This window comes from Eurosta solidaginis, chromosome 2 (genome assembly GCF_040869045.1).
Source record: "Eurosta solidaginis isolate ZX-2024a chromosome 2, ASM4086904v1, whole genome shotgun sequence".
Classification (NCBI taxonomy): domain Eukaryota; kingdom Metazoa; phylum Arthropoda; class Insecta; order Diptera; family Tephritidae; genus Eurosta; species Eurosta solidaginis.
Window position 1 is genome coordinate 75476087 of NC_090320.1, and position 11702 is coordinate 75487788.

General features: G+C 39.6%; 1 protein-coding gene across 1 annotated transcript in view; it reads left to right on the forward strand.

The window, feature by feature from the left end:
• mib2 (mind bomb 2) overlaps positions 1-11702 on the forward strand; it is a 65167-nt gene that overhangs the window by 50684 nt on the left and 2781 nt on the right. The window lies entirely within an intron of this gene.

The following is an 11702-nucleotide window of genomic DNA, read 5'->3' on the forward strand; positions in this document are numbered from 1 at the left end:
AGTCAAATTAAATACTAGGGTCCAGCAAAACTTTGATATCGTATTGTGATAGCACGAGTAGATACGATTTTACATTTTTTAAAAACTTGTGCAAATTTCTTATGAGACGTATATTGGCAGGCAGGGCATTGAAAAGCTTACAAGAGACGATTGTGAAAAAGTTACTGTAATGAGTTGTACGATATTCAGGAATGACAACTAGGCCGTGGGTGTTTGCCCCCAGATTATAATTATCCCAAGCTAGGCTATGTAAATAACCGCATCGAATGAAAAATATTTTTAATGTCTTATAGTAATACATGTGTCTTATCGGCAGAATTCCAAGTTTTGTAAACAGCTCCATGGAGTGATGAAATCGGTTAACATTGCAGATTTTTCGGATAACGAATTTCTGACTAACTAGAAGGGGCTGAATTTCATTAAACGATGCCCCACCCCAACAGCTTATTCCATACTGAAGTTTGGAGTGGGATTAGCGCATAATACAGAACCTTGAGGGTTGCATTTGTACAAATGTTTCTAATGCCCCTATTACCGTTTACAACTCAACTCTGGTTGGGTTGAAATTTCGCAATTTGGTATAACAGATTACAACTCAACCTGCCAAAAAAAATTTCGGTTGAGTTGTCTAGTCTTACAACTTTTTGTGGCATTGCCGTTTACAACCTTGTGTTGGTGTAGTTGTCAAAGACGTCAAAATCTTACAACTGCTTGCTAGCAGTTGTCTCATACAATTTTGCAGTTGTTTTGAAAAAATTTTACGTTTTAGAAGACGGTTCACCACCTAATTTTTAACAAAAATTTTCAAAGTTGGTATCAAAAGACACCTTTCGACCTCCGACTTAAGAATCCGAAAACAAAAATTGTAATTCTTTGCGACAGCATGACACTGCTAATACGCGTCCAAAAATAGGTGTCGCGTATATATAGGTGTCAAAAGACGTGTATTAATCTCGAAAACAATAATCCGAAGGCGGAAAAGAAACATTTTATCTCTGTCCGGAGATATTTTCAGTTGAAGTTGGCGATTTTCATGTGGTTGTTGTAATGTTGTTGTTTTTTTTTCGGGTTTTGTTTAATATCTTTTGAACGAGTTAAAATTTTTTCCGCCTTCGGATTATTAATACTGATGTCAAGACGCGTCGTTTAATACTTCCCTCGATATTTTTGGACACGTATTAGCAGTGTCATGCTGTCGTAAAGAATTACCACAAAAATTAAAAATTGTATTTCTAATAAAATCTAATTTCATGTGGTTGTTGTATTTTGCCAGATTTTTTGTACACAGCAATGCAGAAAGATGTTGGACCCAACCAGGATTATTTTTACGAATCGCGGCCAAAGGCCGCCAACGCAGAAAGATGTTCTATGCAAAACAACTGTGGAACGGGCCTCATATTTCGGACCCTCTCAGGCCATTTTGTGGGTCTTTGTAAATATCTTTCGAAAGAAATAAAATTTTAAATTTCCGCTTTCGAATCCTAAAAACGGAGATGGAAACCCGTCTTTTGATACCACCTTTGATAAGAGTTATATGGTGCACGGGCTTATAAAACGTTACCAAAAAAAAAAACAAAAAATTTAAAGCCGGTAGTTAAATCTTTTTAATCAAACAATAATCAACAATTTTGTACACATTTCTAGAAAAAACAACGTTTAAACGAATTACATTGAATAGCTTTTTGACTTTATGTAGCGACATTCCATAGTTGTACGAGGCTGGTCGCAGTTCGGATGCAGCATCAGGTGAAATTATGCAAGTCCCATTGATACTAATCACTACTCCTGGGAATCCTATTTGAGTAAAATACAGTTTTTCTGTTTGGGTTTTAATCTACTTCGCACAAATACGCTCCTCAATAATATCTAAAACCAGTCCAACACCAAAATCATTTCCACAGCATATTTGATAGCTGCCGTCAGCAAGGAATCGGAGTGTGGCGCATAATTTTAAAATACGAACGCGTATGCGGAAATGGTCCTTAATTTTGTTTAGTACTGAGTAAAATGCTTCCTTTCAAATCTGCAAAATAACTTCATATGAAGGTCATTATTTGCCACTTAAACATTTTCTTACTTGGTGCTTGGTAGTTCCAAGGGATTGGAATGATCACGCTAATGTTCTCCGTATTCGCGACATGTCAATCACCAACATTTTCGCCATTATAAAATACATTTCATATAATATTAATAAAAAAATCACATTTGAAAATGCTTAAATTTCTGCCACAAATTGATCAGCTGTTCATTTATCTGTCAAATCATTACTTTCTTAGCTTGGCAGCACCAACTCAACTTCAACTGAAATAAGTTGTAATTCGTAATACCAAACAGGAGTTGAGTTGTCTGAAAGTTGAGTTGTTTTAATTACAACTCAACTAAGTTGAGTTGTATACCGTAATAGGCTCTTAAGATTATAAAAGTGTCGAATCGTACATCGCATATAGGTTTTTAAACGCGAAATGTGTGAAGACCAGTTAAGACTTTGATCAAGAGACACACCCAAATACTGAAACTCCTTAACTTTTTCAATTGTAAAGCAGGAATCGCTACAATGAGCATTGCAATTGAAAGAACTCATTGGACAAGATAAGCCATGTAGGGAAGAATACGTGCAATTAGTAGAATGGAAAACAATATCTCCGTCAGGCATATCTCTCGCATGTAGATTAAAAAACATCATCTGCGTTTTTTTACTTACAACAAGTTTATGCTTAGCAAACCACGCTCTTAGCAAATACACATCATGGTTGATACCTGCCACCAAATCTAAAAAGTTCGTTGAACGGTATGCAATCGCGAAGTCATCCGCGAAGGCATTTACTTTTCCGTAGAAAGGTAATGAAAAAATTGAGTTCAAGTAAACTAAAAACAATATTGGGCCTAATACAGACCCTTGTAGCACTCCCATGTTAATTGAGACTTAATTACTTAAATAATCATTGACTCTTATCCTCTGAACTGTTCCTGTTAAGTAGGAACTAAACCAATTATGAATAAACCCACGAAAACCGGCGCAATGCAATTTATCTAGCAAGATTTTGTGATCTACCATATCAAAAGCCTTGGTAATATCCACAAATAGGCCAGCGCAATTCTTTCTGTTATCTAATTCGGCATTTATAAATGAACAAAAGTTAAGTAAAGCATCTTCAGTAGACCTTCCTGATCTAAAACAGAACTGCATTGAGCTAAAAAAGTTTGTATTTTCCAGGAACGAAAGAATCCTATTTTGAATCAGTTCCACAAATATCCACAAATAGGCCAGCGCAATTCTTTCTGTTATCTAATTCGGCATTTATAAATGAACAAAAGTTAAGTAAAGCATCTTCAGTAGACCTTCCTGATCTAAAACAGAACTGCATTGAGCTAAAAAAGTTTGTATTTTCCAGGAACGAAAGAATCCTATTTTGAATCAGTTTCTCAAAAACCTTTGAAATAGAGGACAACAAAGCGATAGGCCTATAATTGTTTTTGCCTTTTTTGTTGCCTTTCTTAAATAGTGGAATGACAATAGCACATTTCAAGTCGGACGGAAAAGTTCCAGAGAACACGCTAGAATTGAAAAGGTGTGCAAGGATATCAATCAAAATAAAAGCCACATTTTTTAAAATGTGGTTTAATATATCATCATAGCCACATGCTCTTGAGTTATTCAAGCACTTAATGGTTTTCAAAATTTCTAATCCGGTAAAGGGTTCGAAGAAAAAACTACTGTTCGTACTTGACTCAATAAACTTCAACTCAAGGCATTTCCATGAAGATATCATTGCATAAGTTTGCTCAATAGAAGAAAAGTGTTCGTTGAAAAGATTTGCTACTTCCATAGAGTTAGTAATTACCTCATCACAATTTGATAGGGCAATTGACGTGTCTTTTGTCCTACTATTCCTGTTTAAAATACTGTTAATAACATCCCATTCTTTCTTTGAATTTCCCTGAGAAGCAATAAACTTATTGCGATAAAAATTATCACGTTGCAAGCGAACTTCTTTTTTCACGGTATTACACAAGACAGCATAGCGTCTACGAAATTTGTGATTTTGGGCATCCTTACTACACTTTCTCGCAAGTTTATTTTTTAGCCTTATCTTAGAAATGAGTGACGCGCTAATCCACGGTTTTAGACTTGTAGCCGATTTACGGGGCTTAAGCGTATAGGTTGAGGCTACGATATGATTTTGTAAGATGTTTGAAAAGTTGCTGTACGCCATGGATACATTAGTATCATTATAAACTTCTCTCCAGAACTCAAATAAAAGGCTTTCCTTCAGAAGGCTGAAATTGATTCTAATTTTATTCGTAATCGCCTTTTTGTTTAAAACACCTTCCTCAGAAACTTTGTTAATAATCAAGCCACTCATTTTGTGATCCGTAATATTGAGGTCAAAGTTAAGGCTATTAAATGAATGGGTATTAGAATTGGATCGACAAAATACATGGTCAAGACAAGTAACAGAGACATAACGCGTTGGCTCATTCAAGTACGACACAAAACCATTACTAGCCAAAAGAATTTTATAATTATCAGCTGCAGAGCTCTGCTCCAAAATATCTAAATTAAAATCACCTAAAATAGCAAGATTAGCCGATCTTTCATTCTCCAGGAGAAGTGAAAATTCTTCCATAAAGGAGTGAATGGCAACGGAATGTAATCTGTAGACACATATAAAACTAAAGACCTTACCAGAGATACTTAACGTCAGCTTCAATACATCCGCGCTCGTCAAGTGATAGCAGAAATATTCTAAATCATACGTACTACGGACGAATACTCCTACTCCACCTGCAGAATTTATAATTGGGAATATTGAAATCTTGTATTTCGTGTGCATATATCCAGATTTCAGACGCAAAAATAATATCTAGATAACTTTTAAATAATTCGATATTACAAAGCAGTAAATCAAAATTTTGCCGGAGACTGCGGATATTTTGATGTACGATAACGAAGGAGTTGTTAAGCTTAGATAAAATATCGAGATCGTTAATGGGGCTAATATTGATGTTGTTGTATGTTTCAAGAAGATTATAAACATTCATAATTATTAATATATATAAGATAATAATAAATAAAAGTTAAGTTGAATTAAGTTACTTTCAACAAATCATCAAAAGTTCTTAAAACAACAACACTGTCATTATCGTCCTTTTTAATAAGAATCTTATTATTAGTAACCCAAACATACTTATAGTTTTTTTTTTTTGTGCTTTTTCGCAGCTGCAAGCAAAGCTTTGTATGCTGTTAAGCTTGCGTTTATGTAAATATTCCCCTTTTTGTCATCTCCAAAAGTTCACCCATTGCCCATGCAATTTTCTTCTCCGCTAAGAGGTTGTCTATGAGGCCAATAGCTACTTTCTGATGTGCCGTCTCTGTATCGCGTACTCTTTCCCCCGATCCATCCGGGAAGTGAGCATCTACAAGAATGTTTAGTCTCAGCCGCCGATCCTACCCATGTTCCATCGGTGCGCTTGACAAATGTCTTGTTTGAATGACTCTAGGCAAGAATCTTTCCCAGCCTGGCTGAGTCCTTCGTGGACTCAATCGACTCGCAGTGTTCTCGCCAGGAGCTTGATTTTGCTGTCCATATGGCTTTCTTATACTCGCTCAGAGCCGTCCTGTACTCCTGGAAATCGTTCCTAAAAAGACATTCGTTGAAGACCCTCCTCAGCTTTGACCTCGGGTCGCTGAGATTTTTGTCCCACCACGGTGGAAAGGTCTTTTTGCTCCTCGAAATTGGACATGCGACTTTAAAGGCCACCTGAAAACTTTTCTCCAGAGACCAGACTCGGCCGTCAAGACTGTCTGTCTGACTATCTTGTCAAATAGGCTCCAGGACGTCCATTTAGGGTTCCTGTGCGGCTGACTTATTTATGTTTCCCAGTCTATGTTGAAAAGGGAAAGTTTTTACGACACCTCCCAGTTTCTAACCGTAAGCTCCCGGGAGTCAGATGATAGTGTTATATCAAGGACTTCCTCCCACCCCGGGTAGTTCGCCGTACTCGGAAAACTAAAGGTGGGAGAGCTGCCCTTGTTACATACGTAAAGGTTGTTAGCTAATATAAATTCAAACAGAGACTCACCCCATTCATTTATCTCGCTGCTCCCCCAAACCGCGTGCCTTGCGCTGGCGTCGTAACCCATCACGACCGTCTCCTTCTTGACTGTTTGTGCTACCATTTTATCCGAGGCGACTTTTGAGTGCTGCAGGTTAATTTGAGCCACCCTGATCATTAGGTTAAGACTCGCCTACAGAGGATTGACGACCCATCTTCACCCAGCTCAGTCAGGTTGAGCTCCCCCAGGAGTTTGTTCGCATCGGCAGAAGATCGTTTTCAGAGAGCGTTCCCAGAACGCTCCCTTTCTCCCCCTCCTTTTTATTATTTTTATTTGCTTTGTTGATACAGTTCCCACGAGTTTGCATGGAATGGTTAGTCAGCCCCCGGCAGAGCCAGCATATCGGGGGTAAGGCACTTATACAACCGACCTTATCGGCCATCGGAGGGGACCGTTCGCGATCAGCCTTTCAATATACACCCGCTGACCACACAGCCATCGGCACGGGTACCTCAACACATTGGCTTGGATGTTGTTGGTGCGGCATCTCCTGCAGCGACAAGTGATGCGTTCTTCTGAACACGCCATCGCGCTGTAGGACATATGGGGCTTTCCTCTTAGTTCGTCTCGTGTTGGGACCCCTCCGCAGAGGAGATTCCAACATGATACTTAAGCCCCTTCTCCACGACAAGGCGACCAACATTGAAGGGGAAAACATTACATACTCAGCTGCCAAATTACAGCTTGCAAAACTTTTAAATTACCTTGTTTTAAAAATGGGCGGTGCCATACCCAAAATTTTACTAATTTTCTATTCTGTGTCATAAGATCAACCCACCTACCAAGTTTCATCGCAGTATCCGTCTTTACTTACTTACTTAATTGGCGCTTAACCGTCTAAACGGTTATGGCCTTCTAACAAGGCGTGCCAGTCGCTCCTTCGCTCCGCCAACCGGCGCCAATTGGTCACACCAAAGGAGTTTAAATCGTTTTCCACCTGGCCCTTCCAACGGAGTGGGGGCCGCCCTCTACCTCTGCTTCCATAGGCGGGTTCCGATAGAAACACTTTCTTGGCCGGAGCATCATCTTTCATTCGCATAACATGGCCTAGCCAGCGCAGCCGCTGCGTTTTAATTCGCTGGACTATGTTGATGTCTGCGTATAGCTCGTACAGCTCATCATTAAATCTTCTTCGGTACTCGCCATCGCCAACGCGTAGAGGTCCATAAATCTTTCGAAGAACTTTTCTCTCGAACACTCCCAAAGCCGCTTCATCTGCTGTTGTCATGGTCCATGCTTCTGCCCCATATAGCAGAACGGGTACGATAAGTGACTTGTAGAGTATGATTTTCGTTCGCCGAGAGAGGACTTTACTTTTCAATTGCCTACCTAGTCCAAAGTAGCATTTATTGGCAAGATTGATTCTTCGCTGGATTTCAGTTCTGATGTTGGTGCTAGTGTTGATGCTGGTTCCCAAATAAACGAAGTCTTTTACTATTTCGAAATTATGGCTGCCAACAGTAGCGTGGTTGCCAAGGCGCATATGCGCTGACTCTTTGCTCGATGACAGCAGGTACTTCGTTTTGTCCTCATTCACCATCAAACACATCTTTGCCGCTTCTTTTTCCAGTTTGGAGTAAGCAGAGCTAACAGCGCGGGTGTTTAGGCCGATGATATCAATGTCATCAGCATATGCCAGTAATTGCACGCTTTTATAGTATATTGTTTCAGTGCGGTTAAGTTCTGCAGCTAGTATAATTTTCTCCAGCATCAAATTAAATAAATCGCACGATAGGGGGTCACCCTGTCTGAAGCCTCGTTTAGTTTCGAACGGCTCGGAGAGGTCCTTCCCAATTCTGACTGAGCTGATGGTGTTGCTCAACGTCATTTTGCACAGCCGTATAAGTTTTGCGGGGAAACCAAATTCAGACATAGCGGCATATAAGCAGCTCCTTTTCGTGCTGTCGAAGGCGGCTTTAAAGTCGACGAAGAGGTGATGTGTGTCGATTCTTTTTTCACGGGTTTTTTCCAAGATTTGGCACATTGTGAAAATCTGGTCGATGGTAGATTTACCAGGTCTGAAGCCGCACTGATAAGGTCCAATCAGCCGGATCACGGTGGGCTTCAATCTTTCGCACAATACACTTGAAAGGACCTTATATGCGATATTGAGAAGGCTGATTCCACGATAGTTGGTGCATTTTGCAGTATCCCCCTTCTTGTGGACTGGGCAAAGAACACTTAGATTCCAACCGTCGGGCATGCACTCTTCCGCCCATATTTTGCTAAGAAGCTGCTGCATGCGCCTTACCAACTCCTCGCCGCCGTACTTGAATAGCTCCGCAGGCAATCCATCAGCGCCCACGGCCTTGTTGTTTTTCAATCTGGTTATTGCTATTCTAACTTCGTCATAATCGGGCGGGGGGACATATATTTCATCATCATCGATTGCGGGATCGGGTTCTTCATTTCTGCGCGCTGAATTGCTGCCTCCATTTAGGAGAACAGAGAAGTGTTCCCTCCATAATCTAAGCACTCTCTGGACATTATCCGTCTTTAAAAAAAAAAAAATGTAAGGCGCGGTAACCTCCGAGGAGATCTAATGCCGAGCTTCTCTTCCAATTTGCGTCGTGCTCCTCTTGATTTTCCCTACAAATTGGCCGGACGGTACCTACATGTTTTATGCCGACTCCGAACGGCATCTGCAAGGCAGATGAGTTTTCACTGAGAGCTTTTCATGGCAGAAATACACCCGGAGCGCTTCCCAAACACTGCCGAGGGGCCGACTCCGAACGGCATCTGCAAGGCAGATGAGTTTTCACTGAGAGCTTTTCATGGCAGAAATACACCCGGAGCGCTTGCCAAACACTGCCGAGGGGCGACCCCGCTTAGAAAAATTTTCTTCTAATTGAAAAACCTTATTTCTAAAACTTTGATGTTGCTTTCTGAGCTCTGCTCAGCTGAGTATAATAATAACAATAACCAGCATTGCCACTGTTTTCGTGAACTTTTTCGGCCGATTTCCACATTTATATTGCTAATGCTAAAATGAGTTCCCATAGGGCGTATTTTACTGTCAAAATTTGTATGGATTACGCGGAATTAAATGTCGCTAAAATGCTAAATAACGCGCCATACGCAAACTTACACCGGAGGTTTAGTGTCTGGCGAAAACTAGCAACTTCATTTTATGGCTGACGAAAACTAGCAATTTTGTTTTGTGGATGACGAAAACTAACACTCAAACAAAGTTTCCAGGTGTTCAATAATTATATAGGTTTTTATTACCTTTATATTAAGTCGCTTTCATGTTTGTCCCCTCGTTTCCATACGAATTTTTGACGCACGGAAAAGTCTTTTTCGGTAACTTTCCGTTGAGCTAGACACTTGATACTTAGAACATTCAGATCAGTGAGATATTACAATGCAAGCGAAAAAATCTGCTATATGGCGCACGGATTGAGATATACAGAAAATTTATTTTAAAATGGAAATTTTGCGATCGACTTTTAACTAACTTCTCGGTGATCCAGAGCTTTGAAACTAAGCACATAGTTTGCGAGTTGATGGCACTACAATTCGTGGAAAACAAAATGCCGCCAGGTGGCAGAGGAATCGAGATAAACGAAAATCCCTGAAAAAACACAGGGAATCTTGAGTCCGTTTTTTAAGTAACTTCCCGCTGAGCTAGAGACTTGAAACTTGGGCCGTGGGTCAGAACCCGGTGACAATGCAATATTTGATCAAAAAAATTTCGCTAGGTGGCGCATGAAAAGAAAATTAGTTTTGATTTGGGAATCTTTCAATCCATTTTTAACTAACTTCCCGGTGACCTAGAGACTTGAAACTTGGAACACAGTTCAAGGTGGTGACAATACCATTTACAGAAAACAAAATTCCTCGTGCTAATTGAGATAACTACAAATTCCTGAAAAACGAGGGGAATCTTGAGATCGCTTTTTGAGTAACTTGCCGGTGAGCTAGAGACTTCAAATTTGAGCCGTGGGTCAGAACCCGGGGACAATGCAATATTTTATCAAAAAAATTCCGCTAGGTGGCACAGGATCGAGATATTAGGAAAATTAATTTTAATTTGGGAATCTTTCAATCAATTTTTAACTAACTTCCTGGTTACCTAGAGACTTGTAACTTAGCACATATTTCGAGACCCGGTGACAATACAATTAATAGAAAACAAAGTTCCGCTGGGTCAAGATAATGGGGGAATCTTGCGATCGATTTTCGAGTAACTTCCCCATAAGCTGGAGATATAAAACTTGAGCCGTAAGTCAGAACCCGGTGACAATGCAATATTTTATCAAAAAAAATTCCGCTAGGTGGCGCATGGATCGAGATATTGAGGAAACTAATTTTAAATTGGAAATCTTGCAATCGATGTTTAATTGTAAATCCTGGCGGGTTTAATTATGTGGTTCTAGTTTGATGTTAGAAAGGAAAAGTAATCATTTTTTCAAAAAAACTATTGTATTAAATTATACATCTGTGAGTTAAGCTGGCTCGAGGTCAGGTGTAATAAAACACAAGAAGTTCTTGTATAACCGATATATTTCGGTTATCTTCGGTAATCGTCCTCAAGGCAACTATTAACAATACAACATGATGTAATATATCGGTTATACAAGAACTTCTTGTGTTTTATTGCACCCGACCTCGAGCCAGCTTAACTCACAGATACATGATTAAAGGTCACCAAATTAACTTGATTAATTATACAGTTATTGTGCATATTATAAAGCGTTGATTGTGGCATACGATTTCCGTATTGCATTTTGCGTTTTTCTTTCAAAGCTCTAAATTTCAAGTGACACGTCAGAGTTGTATCATACATGGCCTTTAGCGACAAAAAAGCGACGATTCTTTGTTTGTCGTGCCTTGAAAATTTTAGATTTTGCTTTTCGTCAGCGCCACAAGTCAAATTATTGAATACCAGGAGGCGCCCGGTGAACCCCCTTGTCAATATAAATACACTGTCCTACTCTTGCAGAAGAAGAAAGCACACTGCCAAGGGAACACGATTCACCATGGCCTAACTTCGTTCTGGATACTATAACAGATTAAACTCTTACTTGTCCACATGACACCACCCATCTTTTCAATTGTAATGTGGAACATACATATGTATGCCTCTACCACCGTATGGTTCACTCCTGTTGAAACTGCTAGCTACCTTGGACTCCTATTAGAGGACTTTGATGACAATTTTGTGGTGACAATAGATCAGAATAATGTTCCTCCATGCAGCTGCAGCAGGATTTTCCTTTGTACTAGCATTGAAAAGTACCGCATGGTTTCCCAATTGGCAGTGACCCTCAGAACCTAAATCACCACTCATGTATATCTGCTTCCGCCCAGAGAATCTCGCTACCCTAGAAAAGCAAAGGTCTGCTTAGGGTTTGCTTAGCTGAAAAAAAAAACTTCTACTGAATATAAACTTTCGAGTCTTCTTCTTCTTGACTACAAATTTGAAAATGTTACTTTAAATTACAACGGAGTTATGCCACTTTAAAAAGCCAAATCTGTATTCCGTGAAATGTTTTTGCTCTTAACTTTTTAAATTGTAGAATAGGGCCTTTGTGAATTAAAGTTAAATGATATGTATGTGCTAACTTTTTTTAATCTTTAT